Genomic DNA, 20,469 nt, shown 5'->3' with positions numbered 1-20,469 from the left:
AGTACTCACTGACGGGTATAGCGGACTATATAAAGGCAAGAGAGACTGACAGACCAGGGTCTACAGTACAGACAATGCCATACCGACAGGAGGGCTTCTCCTGCTGACACACTTATCACCTCTCAGGGAGGTGGATTAACTATGCAGACAGGCCAGCTCTCTCTCAAGCATGACAGCAGCGCAGCGCCATCACTGCACTGCACCAATGCACTGCCCTAATTCTGCTCTCACGCTGGTGTAAATCAGAAGTAACTCCATTGAGATCTAATTCACACCCCACCAGCTCCACTGAAGTTAACGAAGTCATGTTGGTGTCAGACCAGAATCAAGTCCAGAGAGAGAGTTAGCTAATTCCCCTTCCTATGCTCCCATCTCTTTTGTTAGCTAACGCCTTCTTGTTGGCAGCCAGTTACATTTACATAGCATGGGACATGCAGAAAACGTCTTTTTCTTTTCATTCAAAATTTCCTGTCAGTCTCAAGACAAAAGGCAGCTCAGCTGTGGTAAGCAGGAAGTTTATTTAAGCTGTGCAGTGACATTTTTCAAGGAACTCCTTCGCAAACCAACATCATTAGAATTCTGTCATGTGGGTTTCCTCCTGTTGATTAACAGTGAAGAAAACAAAAGTCAGCCCTTGGTTCATATGACTTACCCATGATTGCTAGGTCTTGGGCTATCTAGCAAAACAACACTCCAATGTCATTTAAGCCTGCATTATACTATTAAGCCTGATAGCAGCCTTACAATTGCTTATATAAAAGTCTTTGTGCATGGTAGCAGTGCATCATTGTCACATCTCTGGATGCTACCTCCTGCAGGAAAGTGGAGGCATCACAGAGGAAGGAAGAGGAGAGTTCCTCACAGAGCATCTGATGCCTGCATAGAGCTGTGAAAATTAATTGGAACCACTGGCTTTATTTAAAAACAACAACAACAACAACAATATTCCATAAAATGTAAACTCCATAATCATGTTGACAATGGATTTGTTCAGAGTGGAAAGATTTGGAGACAAACGTTCAAGAGAGCCTCAGGAACTACCTGTCTGTGGAGGATTTGCAGCAGTTCATCAATCCAGATCAGGTAAATGCACCTGCAAAGCAGAAACTGTACCCCATTATCTATGTGCCAGTAGAAGGGCTCTTTTAAAAATGGATCTCTTGGCAAGTTGGGCAGATATCTGCCTCTTGCTGCAGCCGTTCTCAAATGCTACAGTGGTGCACGTCACATCACTATCTTGACAGCTGCCATTCAGCCCCAAGGACCAGGAGAATGATGTGAGAAGTCACAGAAAAAGAACACATAACATGGTGCAGTAGAAAGAAACCTCAAGTACCTCAGAGGAACTGACTTTTCTCAGGTTTTCTAGCTCCCTGGTTATTCCTGTAGCAATTTTGTCAGGGCGGGTGCTATCCTAGGTCTGATATTAAAACAATCCACAAATATAATCATGGCTAGCTTAGAAGTCACATCTTGTGGGTGCGATGACTGTCTATCGAGGACAAAGACCAAAGGCTGGCAACATCTGGTTGATCAGCGCATGGTGATCCAGCAGCCAGCAGTGTACAGATCTGTTTGAAGTTTATCTACCTCTGCTGGCAGCTAGGAGTTACCACAACATTTTTTTACCCTGAGATCAGCAGCTGGAATGATGCCAAAGGACATCCCACTAGTCCATCAAACAGTGACATCAGTCAAGCTAACATTCATGAGAGCTGGGTTTCCCAGGGCCACTTGGTATTTGTGCCCAGGGGTAGATGGTATCAGAGGGGTGTGGCAGGGGCAGGATCCCTATTTCCTCTTTCAATACAAAAAAAACCCACAGAAGCAAAAATGGTTAATTCTGGGCAGATTTTACCCTGAGCTTCCCGCAGAAGGATGCATGACCATGGACAAAACGGGGATCAAACAAAAACATAATGATCCTAATTCAAGCATCTCTAGCCCCTCGCCTCTGTTCACAAAGCAGGATGAAGGAGAAAGATGTTCCTTTTCATGGCAGCGGCAAGGCTTTTGCTCTGATGGGGGGGACACAAACCGCGCACTGGGTCCCAAAGGGTTAAAGAGGAATACGGAGAGCAGGAGGTTAAGAGGAGCTCAGGCACCCAGGCAAGAAGTAATAAGACAAGCTATAGCAGAGAAGAATCCTTTCCCAGGAAGCCAAGCAGAAGGTGCAATCTGAGAGGGGACCACAGGCCAGGCGAGGTCCCCAAGCAGAGGGTTCCCCGACCACCACCTACTTTGAGAACCAGCAGGTCCTGCTGCTTTGGACATTTTGTGAAGTTACAGACAGTTTAGACTATAGGGGCCATGCCTGATACTGACGAAAATCATAGGTAAGAAGTAACCCAAGGTGAGAGACTTAGACTTCATCCAGAAAGAAAACTGCCAGTTCTACTCCCCCCTGGCTTCCCTGGGAAGGGAATACTGGGTACCCCCTACCATGCACCATTTAAAGGCAAAGCCCAGATGCATCAGGGAAGGCCCAAAATACTCCCAGCGTAGGGTTAGGCTATTAGCCCACTGTGCATAACTCATGAGCTTATCGGTGTATTTTTACACTGCAACCACATGCATTACAGACTTCATTATGACGCTTGCTCTATAAATGGACATACGTATTTTAACCTTATTTGTACATTTACTGCTTACTGGGTCACTATTACTGCCCTGCAAGAGAGAGACAGAGGGTGGAGATCAGATATGCTAACCTCCAGGCACTCCATTACTTTTAGTCTCAACCAGCTTGCATCCCATTCAAAGTGATGATGAAGCACTGAAAAAGTCACATGCCTTTTTCAGTCTCCTGACCAAGACAGCCCCTCAAATCACTCCTTTAAACCCAAAGGAAACTTAAAATCAATTATTTTCCCAGCTAACTACAGAGACCCATAAATACACACCTCCTTTCCTAACCAACAGCCCGTGCCGTTTCTTTCATCTTGCTCGTCTTAACAAATTTACCATCAGCAAGAATTTAAATTTACACACACTCCACATACATTCTCACAGCTCCAAATACGTGCTCTTATATTCGGATGATTAGTAACAGCCAACCAAATGCCATCCTTATACTCCCTAGAAATGAATGGTAAGCCATGGACAGGAAGAGCCAATAATATTTTCAGTTCCACATGGCTCTTTTTTGTAACACCTGTGAATTTACAGAGACAGTTATGGCCGGGAAATATAAATCAGGTACAACGCGCATGGATACTTTATCCAGACCAGCTCACTTCTCGCAAGGCTGCCATATTGTTGAGCATCCTCAACTCCCACTGAAGTCAGTGGGAACAAAAGGTGCCCAGCACATAGCAAACACTCTAACCTAAGCCATCTTATGACATAGATATAGGAATTAGTGGTGCAGGGAATGCTGCAGCATCCCCAGGTTTTAATTGAGGCTCTGCTCTTGGCCATCCATGCCAGAGTACCCGGATCTCTTGCCCACCTCTGCCCCATGCTAGAGGGAGTGGTGAGTGGGGAGGACTTGCTTTCAGTTCCCTCACTATAGTAAGTGTTCCCACGCCACTGGCTTGTGAAGTTAGAAGAACCGTTAGGTTTCTATATCACCATTCTTTTTCCAAAAAATGGAGCGAAAAATCACTGAGATTCTCTGGATTTAGCGATATTTTGAGGCCTAATCCAGGAAATTAATTACCCACTTATTGTTCTATTCCATTGATTTTTGCCAGTGCCAAACATGGCTGCTTCTTTTCTTTTACATGAATTTCATGCTGTTGAAAAGTGCCAGATTCCAGCCTGGAGTCTCCTATTTATCCACAGGCCAAGCAACAGTGTAAACTTCCCCAGTCCTGCCCCTTACAGCTTAACCTGGACCAAAGGGAGATTGCTGTCCAAGCCCATTCTGTCCTCAGACTCTCTACTGAAGCTACCAGTAGGGTGCCAGCTGTGTTACAAACATGTATCCATCAGCGTCTCACCAGGTCAGCACAGGGCCACCAGATGTTAACAGTTATAGGCCATTGCTGATGTGTACAGGTGACATGGAGAAAAAAGAGCTCATGCCCCAATACCAATTGCTGGAGCTATTGAGTGCAATTTCAGACAATGCTGGAATGAGCCAACCAGCTAGTATGGGCTCTCTTTTCCAGAGATGCCAGAAGATATCAGAGCCCAGCAGCATAGCGAGAGAGTGCATAGTTAGGGCGCAAGGTGGGTTAACTCTGTGTGTTTATGCTGGCTTAGTAGCAACTTGGGATTCAGTGACTGTTTCTGCAATTCCTAATTCATTAATTAGGGCCCATGTCTAAACCCTTTACTCTGTTTTACTCTATCTAGGGAGGGAGGAAGGAAGGACTCTAAACCTCATGAATTGGACCTTACATCCAGAGGTGACAGTAAGCGGGTGCACCCTGGTGCACAGCTCCAGCAAGAGCTGGCTGAGCTGTGGCAAAAGCCACAAGGAGCTATTTAAAGAGCTGGCAGGGACCCAGCTTGCAACAGGACAGTAAGGGTACGTCTAGACTACAGGCTTTTGTCAACAGAACTCTGACAAAGCAAGCCGGCTTGTCGACATGAGTGTAGATGCAAAGACAGTGTAGATGCAATAACACCTTCTGTCGACAGAACTCTGTCGACAAAAGGCGTTATTCCTCGTAGGATGAGGTTTACAGCAGTCGACAAAACTGCCGAGTTCTGTCGATGTTATGTCAACAGAACTCGGTGGTAGTGTAGATGTAGGTATAGTTTTGTCGACAAAAGTGGACTTTTGTCGACAAAACCCTGTAGTCTAGACACATCCTAACTGTCAGAAATTTAAGTTCCTTTCACCCCTGCTTATATCATAGCTGAATAGCACCATGAATCCCTAATAACAGTTGAACAATCTATCCCATCATCAAAATATTAACAAGATCTATTTCCATGCTACATTACAGCACATGCCCTGTTATAAGTCATTAAACCCAATTACTCATCTCTTCTCTTCATATCCATTGTGAAGAATTCTCCTCCTAGCTCTGAAAACACAATCTCACAAGGAGGGGAGGAAAAAAAAGCAGTCTACTTGGTGCACAGACCTCAGTTTCCAGGAATGCCATAACACTGACAAAGTTCAAAGCATAGAAGCATCCAGGTGGAGCCATCTGGCTCAGTTTTGTCAAGTGGCAGACCAAACAAACATTAATAGTTGAAACCCAGCCATTTGGTCCTTCAATTCTATTGATTTAAGTACTGCCTGCTGGAGAGCAAGACAAATAAAAAGGCCCGGAGAAGTTAGATAACCATGGCCCAATTTTAAATTGCTTGGTTATGATATACAGGAGATAGCAGCATTACCACATTCCACTTGCTTTATTATTAGGAAAGCTTCATTTTGCCCCGAGAAGTGAGGAGTAGGGAGGTTAAGTATCAGTTAAATGAACAGTTAATTAACCTCATGAATTCTTATTGGTTATTCTACTATTCTATAGTCCCCGGGGGTGAAGCCGGCAGCCAGTGCGCTCTAGCTCCACTCCCAGGGAGCCCCCTGCCATTCCGCACTGCTACCTCTGAGGCAGCAGTGTGGGGTGCCAGGCAGGAGATAGTCCGCAAGGAGAGCCAGTTTAAAAAGCTCCCCTTGCAGACCTGTCACCCTGTGCTGCTGACTCTCACACAGAGGCAGCGGCCCCTGTCTGGGGGGAGGGGGCTGAGCTCCCGGATCTGGCACAAGCTGGAACTTAGCCTGCCCACCTGGCTCCTAATACACTTCAGATGCAGAGCCACAGCGTGGGTAGGTCCCAGACCCAGCACAAGCCAAGACTGAGTAAGGCTGCTGGCCAGCCTGCTAGAAAATGTACTTGGGGACAGGTGGTAAATGCATGTAGTCTATAGCATTAATTAATAGCTTTCGCTTATCAGTTAATCAACTGCGCTATTATATCCCTAGTGAGGAGACAATGACTCTGATGGGTCTTTTTTTTTTTTTTTTTAAATGCCCTGTGCAAGATTTTGTACAGTCAGGAAGTGCTGCGGAGAAGCTGCCCTTGCAAAACAAATGGACCAATTTGAGAGCTCACCATTAAAAGTCGTGGCTAAATAGAAGGCAGGTACACTGCAACACAGAAATCAGATGAGTGAACTCTCAGTTCCAGCAGGGATAATGAGGCATCTGCATTACCACCAATATTATAGCACCTTAAATGGTGCAGAGTAAGTTTGGGTTTGCAGTAATCAGCTCTCTGATCCAGGAATTATTGTTCACCTGGTGCAATGTTAGTGCACCACTTGCTATTTACACTATAATAGGAAGGTAAAGGATATTTGGGGTATTTAAAAAAAATTTCCCTCTCCCTATATTTTGCATGTCTCAGAGGGGTCACCAAGTTAGTCTGTAACTTTAAAAACAATGAATAGTCCTGTGGCACCTTATAGATTCACAAAAATATATGTTTTTTTTGTTAGTCTCTAAGATGCCACAGGACTACTCATTGTATTTTGCACTCCTCATCCTAATGATTGCATGACCACAAAATCAATGAGCAACATTTCTTTAGGACAGAATAGTTCATTGCCAGTATATCCTTCTGTCTGCATTAAACAAGAATACGTCACTACAACTGCTGTGCAATTGGAGAGATTATACTAGTTTCACATATAAGTCTTGTTCTTTTTTAAAATCTCATGCTTTGTGAAAACAGTTTGCTAAATACAGGGTTAGAAGGCAGGGTGGTGATTAAACAAAAACACGGGTTTTAATAAAGCACCTATCCTGCCCGCTAGTAAAACAGAATGGTTACAATTAGCCACATCTACACTTTTGCCACCCAATTTCCCAGTTTGTAACCCAAGCTTCAAAGAAAAAACTACAGATTGATAGTAAATTGACACAGAATTGCTATTTAAACCCTGCTCTGCTTAATTTTAAAATCCAGTGCAAAATCAAACCACCTGTTTCCCTAGACTGAACAGTTTTCAAAGATACATTTCCAAGGGCTAATGCCCCACCCTCCCTTAGCATTTCCCGGAATCTCCTATCTTTAGCCTCAGAGGACTTTTGTTCATACCTGTCTCACACATGGAATATTCAAAATATTGGAGTTTAAATCTTGCCAGAGTTTTGGTACAGACGACAAGGTGTCATCCATCACTCACTCCTTTCCTTCCACTTCAACCCAGATTTTTATTTTTTGCATGTATTTAATATTTTAGCTACTAGAGATTATTTGCCTCCTTCCTTCCTTCCTCCCTCCCTCTCCCATCCTAATTTGGGAGCTAAGGTCTCCTTTTATGAATTTGAATAGTGAAAAAAGGGGGCAATCATAGGGAGCCAAAGCCAGACCGCTCCCAAACGCAAAGCTGATTTTCCCAAATTCATTCGAGGGAAATTAACCCTTGAATTCCTGGAGTGCTTCCAGGCGCATTTTCTGTAACAGGCATTTGGTGCCATCGAGTACTAGCCTCGCCGAGCGCAGGGAAGCTGGCTACGGCGAGCAGGGTTAAGACCGGGGAGACTTTTTAAAGAGCCCACCGCACATGCAAACGGTGCGCAAAGGACCCCGAGACGGTACCTCTCCAGGCGCCGAGTCTAACCGTTTCCAGACACCAGGGTCCCGAACACACAGCTCCGCGGCTGCCGGGCCCGTGTGAAATGCCAGGGGTAATGCAGACCCTGAGCCAGGAGGGCTCGCGGCGTGCCCCGTGTTTTGGTGGGGCGGAATGCAAAGCACAAAGGCACAATGCAAACGCTCCTAGCCCCGTCTGGTTAGCCGGCTGCCAGCGCCCCTCCCCGCAAACTACTGCCCGGTCGCACCCGCCCCGGGGAAAGGCCCCTGCGGCCGCTGTCCCGGTACGCCCGCGTCTCCCTCTGCGCCTTCAGCCCCGCCGCCGGCTAACTCTGCACCCCGGGGAGCCGGGGTCGGGTGGGGTGGGTGCAGCAGCGACCCGCCGCTGCGTGGGGAGCACCCGGGAATTTACCTGGGAGATGCAGGGAGGCGCCCGCTTCCCGCCTTGGCCCGGCGCTTGCTGCTGGCCCCGCAGAGAAGCCCAGCCCTGTGCACTCACTGCACGGCACGGCGCCAGCCCGCCCGGGGCCCGCGGGGCGCAGGAGGAGGCGGGTCGGTGCCACCCCCCTTGCTCCGCCTGGCGGCCAGCAGCCCTGCTGCAGAGCTCCGGCGAGACAAGGGGCGCCTGGGGAGGGGCTTTGCCCGCTACCACGGGGGAGGGAGATTGGGTGGCTGCAAGGGAGGGTGAGGCAACTCCCCCCCCGCCCCGCGGCCGATGCCAGCGGGGAAAACGCAGCCCCTGCCTGGGAAGTCAGTCCCGCGGCATGGGGAGGGGTGGGGGGTGCCCCAAAGCCGGGGATCATCCGCGCTGCCTGACCCCGCGAGTCGTGTCCCGCCCCAACCAGACTGCGGGGCTCTGTCTGGATTTCACTGTCCCGCCTCGCTCCTGCTGGAGGTGGGGGTGCAAGGCAGTGCGCGGCAAGAGGCGGCGGGATAGCTGACGGATCAGCACAGTCCATGGCCTCTCAGCCCCCCCGAGCTCCAACCACAAAGTCCAGCAGGACTCATCTCCAGCCTGAATCCGGGCTCACTCTGTGTCGGGGCTGAGCCCAGACCCCCTCCAAACTCTGCTGTTCAGAGCCCGCCCCGCCCGTCCGGCCTCTGGCCTTGCTCATGAAGATAAAACAATTGCTTGAGTCCCTGCACCGAATTGCTAGAGCCCGGGCAGTTCTTTCGCTGCAAGCGAAGCACTTGCCTGAATGCAGGTGGGATGTCTGCAGTCCTGCCCCGCCGCCGCAGTTGCCTCTTTGTTTTGCAGGACTGACTTCCAGGAGTCTCTGTCCCTGTGGGGGGGAGACAAACTGCAACCCAGAACTCTACCTGACGTTCCCCCACAGCTGACAGTGGAGGAAGGGGACTTGTTCTAAGGGAGTTGACCCCTTAGAGCAGGGCTTCTCAACTTTGGAAGGGGGGGGGAGGCACAGTAATACAGCACACGCCCAGGGCCGCAACTTAAGTGTGGTTGCATATACATGCAAATATATGCAAATAGCTTCTTTCATACTGAGGGCATGAATACAAAGATTAAGGTAAGATTACACAACACACAGGCTCCATTTAAGTCAATTCTGCTGATATTAATAAAATGCAATATTTACCCAATTTCCACCCACATGACAGCACTTTTAATAAGCAATGACAGTCCAGGAATTGAAATACTAAAACCCATATCAACAGAAGATCATCATATTGACTACTTTTTTGTTTTGGCTCTCATCCATGTGCCGTAAACCCAAACCTTGCCACAAGCTGCAAACAAACAGGCCACATGTTGAGTAGCCCTGCCTTAGAGAGAGGAAAAGCCATGGAATGTGGATGTGACCTTCCGAGGTTGGGGGTGATGCTCTGTTCTTTCACATCTATTCCAGCCTCCAGAAGATCAAATGGCCAAATTTCCAAAAGAACCTTTAAAAAGTCCTTTTAAAGATCCAATTCTCCTTTTCAAAAGAGACAGGTAGGTGTGAACCTAAGTCCTGCTGACATTCAGTGAGGTGTCTCCCAGGTAAATAGGTCCTAAGACATCATGGCCCTTCTGAAAATTTCCCCATAAGCACCTTTCAAAGCCTGTTAAGTTTCCCAGAAATGAGGCTCTGTTGTGCCAGAAGAAGAGTGTCCCCTTATGGACTTAAGTTAGGAACAGCTGTTCCCATCCAGTAGAAGAAATCCTAGAAGATGAGCACTGTTGTCTCATCTCTTTCTCCTCTTTGGATCTGGGCTAGTGGTTCCTGGCCGTCTTTAATATGCTGTATGGTTATAATGTTGGGGCTGCCTAGACATTGCCCTGTCCCCCTTAGAAACCAGACTTTTTGCCTCGGTGACTTGAACCCGGTGCTTCTGACTATATTTCTCTCTCCGTGCAAGAGTTTGGCTGAAATTCAAGGTACAGGAGAGCAATACAGAGCAAAGGAGGAGACAAGAAAGAGGTCTTGTGCGTTCTAGGAAGCAAGACAATGCAGGGGTGTTACACAGCACAGTCTCTTGTGCTGTCCATGGTGCTGTTGCAGTCATGCCAGGTGTTTCACACTCCGAGCTACCAAAAAGATCCAAACCAGAGGGGGTTTATAGGGAACAGACAGAGTCTAAGGAATGGAATAAGAGGTTTCAGGACCTGGAAAAGCCTCCCAAGGGAGGAAACTCATCTCTAGACAGGTTTAAGACTAGAGCTCCATAAAACACTAGTAAAAGATACCCTAGGGAACCAAACTGAATAGGCTATGAGATGGACCAGATCATCAGATGGGCCTTTTCCATCTCTATTGTCCATTAAGTCTTGAATTATAAGCAGCATTAAATGAACATAAGCAACAATACTTCCACGACTGCTGTCATCATGTAACATATAGGATGGTGCTAAGCTGTCTCCCCATCAAGTGAATTATTATACAGTGATACAAGGTAAAAAGCTCTCCCAAGCAATTCAGGGAACCCCCCCTTTAATAAAAAAGCCATAAGCACTGAGCAGTTAGAAAGGTCATTTATTTTATGAGGCTCAGAGGAGGTGGTAAGGGCTAACATTACATTCTGGCTATGCCCCCAGATAAGGAAGACATCCAGATCCCTCATCTGTTGGTGGAGCATTGCCATGGAGCAGGGCAGAAAGTCATCAGTCACTGCTGCCCTCTGGCCAAGAATTGTTCATGCCCACTCTGATTGGTTACCCTGGTTCCCTCGTGTGCTTGATTGTCTCATCCAAGACTGTGCATGCTTTGGAGCAGCATTGCTGCATTGGGTGCATGCTGGGCCAGGCCTTTGCCTTCATCTGGCCTCTGGCCAGCAACATGCAGTCACTTCCCCACTCCATTCCAGGCAAACGGAGGCTAGGGATATTTAGTATGTGTTTGTAAAGAGCCCAGCACAATGGGGCCAAGCTGATTGTGGCCTGCTCCAGCACAAAAGTGAAAATACAATACTACAACAGTGCAGGGGAAAGCCCTGGCCGATTTACTGAGCTGAAGATGGACAGTTTGTCTCCACTGAGGACTTCTGTTTTCTGAGGTTTTACGCTTTATTGCAGAAGGTCACTCAGAGCGGAAATTTGGCAGATAAGAGCCAACCCCACGAGAAAGTACCTCACACTTCATCCAGCTCATTGACAGTGAGGGGGAACAATGTATGATGATCACACAATGGTGATCACCCTAGCATGTCAGAGATTTGGCTGAAAGAAATTTACAGCAATACCTAGGAGAGAATAGCTCAGAAAGTAGAATTATAGGGGGGAAAATCTGAATGCTCAGGCAATTTTTCCACAAGTTCTCTGCACAAATTTCATTGTGACAATCTTCTGCAAGTTCTGCATGTTGGGGACCAGCATGAGTGCCACAATTAGTGGAGCTAATTAGATGTGGGCGCCGATTGCAGACTTAGAGGGAATTCAGAGAAGCTGATGAAAATGATGAAGAGAAAGGAAAATCTCTCAAGTGAAGAGAGGTTAAAAATTCTGGGATGGTTCACCAGAGAAAGGAGGTGAATAAGTCTGCAAAATAGCAAACAGTAGAGAAAAGGGAGTTGTGGCGCTTCTGTTCTTCCTGTCCCATAACACAAGAACAAGGATATTGAATCAATATTAAAAGGTGGCAAATTCAATGGATAAAGGAAATAAATAAAGGTCCATTTATGGATTGATAACTGGTTAAAAGATAGGAAGGAATAGTCAGTTCTTAGAATGGAGTGAGGTAACTAATTGTGTCACCTAAGGGTCCATACTGGGACCAGTCCTATTCAATATTTTCATAAATAACCTGGAGAGAGAAATAAATGGTGAAGTGGCAAAAATTGCAGATGGTACAAAACTGCACAAGATAAGTCCAAAGCAGTCTGTGAAGAGCTTCAAAAGTATCTCACAAAACTAGATGATTGGGCAACAAAATGGCAGATGAAATTCAATATTGATAAATGCAAAGTAATGCATATTGAAAAACATAATTCTAACTATACATATAAAATGATGGGGATTAAATTAGCTTTTACCACTAAAGAGAAAGATCTTGGAGTCATGGTGGATAGTTCTCTGAAAACATCCACTCAATGTACAGCGGCAGTCAAAAAGCAAACATAATGTTAGGAATCATTAAGAAAAGGATGGAGAATAAGACAGAATTTTTCTTATAGTCTCTGTATAAGTCCAGGGTATGTTCATATATTGAATACTGCACGCAGATGCAGTCACTTCATCTCAAAAAAGATAAATTGGAATTAGAAAAAGGCAACAAAAATTATTAGGGTTATGGAAGGCTGCCACATGAGGAGAGATTAATAAGACTGGGACTTTTCAGCTTGGAAAAGAGATGACTAAGGGAAGCCTATGATAAAGGTGTATGAATTCATGAGTTATTTACTTCTTCCCATAATACAAGAACTAGGGATCATCCAATGAAATTACTAGGCAGCATGTTTAAAACAAACAGAAGGAAATATTTCTTCATACAACACATAGTCAACTGGTGGAACTCTTTGCCAGAGGATATTGTGAAGTCCAAGACTTTAACGGGGTTCAATAAAGAAGTAGATACATTCATGAAGGATAGGTCTGTGAATGGCTATTAGCCAAGATGGGCAGGAATAGTGTCCCCTAGCCTCTGTTTGACAGGAGCTGATAGTGGGTATCAGGGGGTGGATCACATGATGATTATCTCTGGGACACCTGGCATTGGCCACTGTCAGCAAACAGGATACTGGGCTAAATGGACCTTTGGTTTGACTTTATGGCCGTTCTTATCCCCCCAAATAATTGTTATGTATGTACTCAGTTCTAGCACTAAGTCAAAAATCAGGTTAGATAAGAAGCCGTAATTCCTATTTAACAAACTCCTCATGAGGAGTCTATGAAGAAACTATGCTGGTATAATTTCTTGATGTGGAAAAAGGAATAAATAGTGTTTCATTTCTTCAAATTGGCTTCAATAAGACAAAAGCAACTCATACAGAAGTGTCTTCTGCTAAATTGCTTTTTTAAAGCAAGCATTGAAAAGACACAGCTTGAAGATTGGATGTACTCTTTTTTAAAAAATATTTGAAAATGCAAGGTTGAATCTTAATTGGCTTTATTATATAATCTTTATGGCTATTTCATTGTCCGCTCTCAACATGCATATTGTATTTGGGTAAAGAATTTCCAATTTATGCACAGGGGCTTCCACAAAAATGTATATGTTTTAAGAAGTTTATACATCCTGACAATTTCTCCATAAAGTTATAAGATTAAAAGAAAAACTATATACAGATTTGAAAATCTGATTTTAACTACTTTTCAAATCAAGAAAGAATACCTACAATTATATGTTTAAAATACCTGGCTTTTTCATTTTTCTTCAGAAGTTTAGACAGATCTATGTTCTAAAAATAATTGTCTGATTTTTGTTGAATCATAAATACACTTTTGGCAGTCTGTCATTTTCAGGCAGCAGATCAAAGCAGGGGTTTTTATTTATTTCCTCCCCAGTTTATTTTTAACTTTTCAGATATTGTAACTGTCAAGAATAAATTATATTCCAACACAGAACCTAGCCAAGTATGTTCAGCTCTTGATTCAGAGATATCCAATGGTTTGGTTCAGGCTCACATCTAGCAATTAACCAACATATGTCAAGAGTTATCATTTTCCACCTCAAAGGGAAAATTCAAACCTGGAAGCAAAGATCACACAGGTTGTCCTTTTCTATGTTTTCTACTTTCCTTAAAGATTTCTAGCTCCAACAGGTACATGGTCAGCCAATGGTAACAATAAACAACGTGTACACGTGAATAGCATAATGTTAAGTAGGTCTCACAATTTTTTCCCCTCTGTTAGCATATGGCAGGGATGGGGGAAATACCAGCCCACAGGTTGGATCTTTTCTGCCAAGGTTAGCCCTGGGTGGGGCCCCACACTGCCATGTTTTCCTGCACCTCTGCAGGTCCAGGAAATCACAGCTCCTGTTGGCCACAGATCTCCATACCTGTCCAATGAGAGCTGCAATTGCCTGTACCTGCAGAGGTGCAGGTAAATAAATATAGCAGCAGTGGCCCACCAGGGGCTAACCCTGGTGATCCGCCACTGTTTCATTGCCCATACCTGGCATATGGAAAATTAAAACTAAAGTACAACATATGCAGCACTCCTAACTCAAGAGCTATTTCTGCCTCTTGAAAGGCCATTAATATTCTCCTGCTAAGTGCAGGAATTAGCATGAAAAATTAAGAGATCAATTACTCATGTATTAAAATGATCAAAATGATGGGCAAGGAAATAAGACATAAAACATAACAGGCCACTTTCTGAACCATGCTATTCCAGTGTAAATGCCAGATCATGCCACTGAGTTCAATGGACCAACCCCTTTAGTTACAGTGGAGTAAATCCAGAGTCACTCTGTGAACTTTAGTGATGTGACTGATATAGTTCACAACTTGGTTGTGTCTTTTTCTAAATTCTGATGCTGCTGAGACAACAGAGCTGACATGAAACAGAACACTTAATGCTTGATTTTTAATAACTAAACTTAATCTGGTTAGTTATACATACTGCAAAAAGCAACAATTCAAAAACTACTGCTATCCTTTTCAAGGCTCAAGGAATTTTTCCTATTAACTGATATGTCAAGGACTTTAAAAGAAGCCAAACACTGCAGTCCTTGCTCAGCCAAGACTCCCATTACAATTAATGAAAACCTGCAAGTTGTGGACTACATCTGAGAAAAATACAACAAAAAATATCAAGTAGAAAGAAAATATAGCTCCTGAAGAGTTACTATTTGTGCAACAGATGTGTCTACATGGGAGTATAAAGAGAATTAATAAAACTCCAATTCATTTAAGGGAAATTGCATGCTGATTTTTGCCAGTTGTGGTCCCATAGCACAATCAGACAAACCTCCCATTGAAATAACTTGACATACACGATCAACGATTTGAAGGAGAATTGCCTAAGTTTTTAACTGAACTCATTATTTGGGTCTGACTAGCACCTTAGCCAATTGGCTAATTAAGGGGTTGCAAGTAAGGGGTTGCTGTAGGCTCAAGCCCCAAATTTAAAGACCCTCTTATCCAAAGGCCTTACTCAAGAGGAGCTCAATTCTCTCTCCTATTTTATTTACTGGGGTTCAACTTCTTTTTAAGCGTCACAGTTATTATTTCCTATGCCATAAACAGCCTTCTATTTAATTGCAAAATATTAAGCAACGTGTTTTGAACCATTCTGTTCTAATATCTTTAAAGGAGTGCTTAGTTTAATAGAATGAAGCTGGAATTCAAAGACATTCCCACAGAAAAAAAAGGAATATCATCATTCGCTTCTTTTATAAAAATCTTAGCATTTTTAATTAGCATGGAAGCATTTCAAAGAATCCAGTGGAAACCCATAGAGTTCAAACTCATCAAAGCTCAGAGATAAAAAATAACTAACTCCAATGCTAAGAAGAAATAAACTGAGTTTGTGCTTGGAATTACATTGGTAGTTTTGAAGCAAGCATGGCTATCCATGTTAAATTAAAATGACTGATGTGAACTCAGCCACACAAGAGAAGGCTTTTTTTTTTTTTTTTTTTTTTTTTTTGCTTACACTGTATCACTAAAAATGTTATCTGATCCCTTTAAGGAAAAATCTGCATTTGTCACACACCACACAACATGCTTGCTCACACATGATGTTTGGGGGGAAACTGTCTCCATATGGGAGAGCGATCAAGTGACACGGCTCTCACCATAACTTATCATCAATAACTTATCAGAGGACATATTCTCAATGGCAGTAAAACAAAGCTGTTTAATACTGATGTCATAATTTGACACTTAAAACAAATGAAAATTAGCCACATCTAGCCATTCCCAAGTCATGCACTTAATAACGGGTACAGGGTTTCTGTCTATTCAATTAAGCTTTGGGGACATATACTGATCAAAAAAAGGGGAAATAAGAATAAGAATTTGCATGGCAGATGCTTAAGAGATTTTTGACCTGATTTTCAGGAGGACTGAGTGACTGCAGCTTTCATTAAAATCAGTGGGAGGTGTGGAAGAAGATTAGCCCATTTGCTTTTTATTCCCTAGATAAAATAGCTACAAACCTTTTATTTAGGTTAGTAGAGATGGGGGAAGGGGAGCATCACAATCTTCGTAAGTGACACCAGCAAAGCTAATTTTGGCATGGGAGATGGTAGCAGCTGAGTACATCTTGCTGAGGTACAGAATTGATTTAAATACCTTTTTTAAAATTTCACTTCAAAGTGAGGCCAAATGTGTTCCCATTGCATGGGCAGGATCCTGCAGAGCCCTGCTTACTTGGGGAGCCCTTACTTGGCCAAGTAAAGTCCCATCAAACTAGAAGTCTGCAGGAACAGGTCCTATGCCTTGGAAACTCCCCCGCCCTCCCTTCCCCCCCATTGACCCCACTTCCTACTGACACATTTTGTTACAAGAGATAGATAAGTCAAAATCTCACTAAGTCTTCAAACACAAGCTACTGAGCTGAGTAAGGACAACATTCAAGGCTCTCCTGGCACCCTCGTGAACATGACAAAGAAGCAGAGGGAGGAAGGGAAGACAGTCATGGTGCATATCTCTCATTAAATACAGCTTTGGCTGGATCACTTATGATAAACACATACGAAAACCTATCCATTAAGTTCTCCTTCACCTCCATTAGCATTCAGACACTCTGTCCTTTCCTCTTTGCAGTACAGGGTGTCTGAAAGAATTTGGCTCCCACAATAATAGATGGAGGGCTTAGAGCATCTGTCTTTGCTAAACAAAACTGCTCCCAAGAAAGTGAGGGAAGAGACAGCATTGGGCTGGAAAAACACACTCTTACCAAAAAATCCTGTTTCTGTCATAGTCCAAAACACCAGAGCCAACTCAAGATGAACAACAAACACAGGGGACCCCGGCCAGCAGTCTTCCTCCCTATTTCATAGTCTTCAAACAGATTTGAGGAGTGTGCTATGCTGCACCCTCACCAATCAGCTACATTGTCAAACTACACACACCATGGGTGGTCCCTGCTCCTGGCACCGGTCCCTGCAAAACTTACTCAGGCAATCTCTGCTCTTGAGAGCCACATGTCCCACTTACTCTGGTTTTCCTTCCCTGATCATCTTGTGATGCAGTGCATTTGAGCAATGGCCTCCTCATTAGTCATGTGTGTGGTCTTGCTAACATGCCACCAATCACCTGTCACAGTTCAGTCTGAAGGAATAAAGCATTGAGGTCAGTCAGAGCGGAGACATGCACATAAGAGAATGTCTAAGTACCAGAACAGTGCCTATCAAGTAAGGAAGCAGGGGAACAAATGGCCAATGTTTCAGAGAGATACAGTCATTTTCTTGACCCCAAATGGAGAAATCCTGCAGTGAGAGCATTTAAGAGAGCGATACAACACAGCAAGGAGAGGGAAGGGACAGAAAAATAAAACCATAGGCCCTGATTCAACAAGGCACAGATGCTTAATTTTAAGTGCAGGAGTAGAGCCACTGCACTGCCTAAAAGTTAAACATGTGCTCAACTACTTTGCTGAATGAAACTCTAATAGGTGGAGGGGAACCCCGGCTTGCCTGGATCCAGCCTCCACGGGTCAGGGCTTCACCCCAGCATTGAGGAGCTGACACTGGTGCTCCATCTCTGCAGCACTCCCACCATCATCCCACTGATATACCCCCAACTCTGCTCCTGCTTCCTACCACAGTTGTAGCCAGACCAGAGAATCCCAGATATAAGAGGTTCAACGATGGGCCAATTAGGGCCAAGAACATCAAAGAGATTTTGACATATTAATGAATCTTCACGACACCATCTGGAGATGGATCATGATACCCCTTTTGAACATGGGACAGTTGTCCCATGTGGATACTAATTCAGAGGGCCAGTCCTTACTCTTCCTTATTTGAAACAAAACAGCTGCCACGCTGTCCTCCCCTAAACAGCGCTCCTATATCAATGCACGATGAGAGGCTGCCTGTGCATCTCCTTGTATTTCAGACGTTAGAGGTTTTACACACTGGCAGAAACAGGGTGTTCTAAAGTTGAAAGCTAATGGAGATCCAGAAAGGTGCCGGGACTTGCTGAAGGTTGCACAGCTTATGTATGGCAGAGACAGAAGCAAAATCCAAGCCCGCCCTGATTCCTAGCTTTTTTGCTATTCCAGGCTCCCTACTGCTCCTACACAAACCATCCCCATGACATTTCTGCTCTATTTCTGAGCAAATGTCATATTTCATCAATTGTCTGAGTGGGGAGAGAATGTTGCCAGATTAGATTTAGTCAGCAGAGTGTGACAAGGGGCGTGGCCATTGTTAACTGATTACACTGATCACGTCAAGGTTATAAAACCTCAAGGCAGACCCAGAAGCATCTAATCCCTCCCAAGAGTATGATTATTTCATAACAGCCACAGCCCCCTAGGTCATCTTCTTGTGAAGTCTTTATTGAGTGGGAAAGAATCTATTTTAGTACCGCAGGGAAAGAATGCAGCTTTAAGACTGTCGAGCCATATTAACAGAATTACATTTCTAGAGGGATATTCCACACAAGTGCAAATGCCATTTTTGCATAGGACAAAATCTGGGCTTTTTTTTGCTTCTCTGTGATGAGTTTAAGAGCACACATTGCTGAAATAAGTCCTGAATAGTGAGAGAGTGTTCTCATGTTTCAGATTACACTAAGTGAGCATACCAGGAAAGAAGCAGGACTGGACTGGACTTGAAGGAGGAATTCATTCAGGGAAGTCCTGTGGCCTGGATTATGTAAGCGACCAGATCATGGGGTTGCCTTCTGGTTTAACAATCTGTGACACAGATGCCTGGCCTTCCCTTTCCATTGCTCATGCCTAATGGACATAGCAGTCTGCTACAGATTGAACCTCTCTTCTCCAGAACCCTGGGGACTTAACTAGTTCTGAATCATAGAATTTGCCAGACCATGGAAGGTCAACATTGTCTAGCAGCATTACCAAAATTTCCATTGTTTATTGGGTTCTTAGAAGATATTTAGGCGTGAATTGGAGCTAAATAACAGCACGAATACTGAGAGCCAGGACTGGTGGCTATAAATAAACTGTACGGGACTATGGGAAACTTGGCCACTCCCGTGATAAGTGGACATCTGGTTAACTACAATCATGCCAGAGCATAGATGTGGTCGCACCAAGCCAGATTAGAGAGATTCAACCTGTATTAAGCATGTGCCTGCAGTCTTGTAGCACAAGCAATAGCAACATGGCCAACCTCATATGTTTACAAACCATGAAGCAGGTCAGGCACCAAAAAACATAAGATCTTACAAAATACATTGGAGTTCTTCTCCTTTGCTTTCTAGGTCTTTATATGCACCCTTGCCTTATTTTTGAGCTTCTCTTTAAAGACTATGGAGAGCTAGAAACTAATGGTGTTTCTTGGGTTTGGTTCTGTTTTTGTTTGTTTGTTTGTTTGTTTGTTTTTATTAAAGCCAAGATTCTCACTAATCACTTCAGCTTCAGGAGCTGGAGTTTTATTTGGGTGGTGGGGCAGGGACAGTTATTATGAGAGAGCTAGCAACACTGCAGCAGACAGATTTCTGCTCCTTCTGGGAAACGGGCAGCAATCAGCCTGTTCCAGGGAGAAGTGGTTTTAAAAAACAGTTAAAACACCTCTACCAATCCAGGAGTCAGATTTGTCCAGAGGGGACATTTTGAAATCAACAAGAGAATCCAGATCTCAAGCATGCAAACAAAAATCTATTCACACCATTAATGAGGAAACAGAAAAGCTTCCCCTGTAGGTAAAATTATTCAGTAATAACAATATCCATCCCACTCTTTATTAATCTCTTTATAACTGTGCTCAGTTCAGATAGCATGCAATCAGTGAAGCAGGCCAGTTCTGCCTCACTCAGCACCTTGTAAGATATGGCTCTTTAAATGATGTGTCACTGTTCTCTGCTGGCTTTTTAAGCATGATTTATTGCTACTTGGGGAGCCGGGACAGATGCCGATCACAAGGGCCATTCCTGCCAGGGCCCAGGAAAGAAAGGGAGAGAGAGGGAAGAGCAACTCAGCCCTGTAGTTCTGTTCTGTGGCAACTACACATGAGTGTCAGGAAAGTAGAGCAGAAAGAACCCAATGAGACCACTGAATCATCATGTAGCAATAGCAGCTAAACGCACCTGAACCAGTTCCATCCCCGATGCAGTCCCTTGAGGCCTTTCCTTCCTCTCTTGCCACAGAGCAGCAGCTGTGACTACCTGGGGAAAGAACAGTTGTAAAACATCTTTATTAAGCACTATGCTGTCAAACAGAAGGCATCAGAAGGAGGCCAGAGAAGCTGTGCTCCTGGGACATGCTTGTTTGCCTGACCAGGGGGTCTGCAGGCAACGACCGCCTCTCCCACTGGGTTGGGGTCAGTGGGTATGTGGGGCTACAGCGCCGCCCCACCTCGCGCTGCACCCATGCTGACTGGGATGCAGGGCTCAGGTGCCCTGTCACAGACCTTGAGAGGTCATCAAGACTAGGCCCCTGCCC

The 20,469-nt window shown here is 44.6% G+C and overlaps 1 protein-coding gene across 4 annotated transcripts in view; it reads right to left on the bottom strand.

The window, feature by feature from the left end:
- Positions 1 to 20,194, bottom strand: part of RPH3A (rabphilin 3A) — a 159,067-nt gene extending 138,873 nt beyond the window's left edge. For 2 of the 4 annotated variants that reach the window (XM_089775197.1, XM_089775196.1), the window contains exon 1: positions 7,918 to 8,460. The gene's annotated coding sequence lies outside the window, so the exon portion shown is untranslated. Of the gene's footprint in view, positions 1 to 7,917; positions 8,461 to 20,114 lie in introns of those variants that run through there. The other 2 variants (XM_089775195.1, XM_075898757.2) reach the window with 2 other exon arrangements.
- Between the last annotated feature and the right edge of the window lie 275 nt (positions 20,195 to 20,469).

This window comes from Pelodiscus sinensis, chromosome Z, assembly GCF_052426305.1.
Source record: "Pelodiscus sinensis isolate ZL-2025 chromosome Z, ASM5242630v1, whole genome shotgun sequence".
NCBI lineage: Eukaryota > Metazoa > Chordata > Testudines > Trionychidae > Pelodiscus > Pelodiscus sinensis.
The sequence above is the reverse complement of the archived record's forward strand: the minus strand, read 5'-3'. Positions and strand labels throughout refer to the sequence as shown.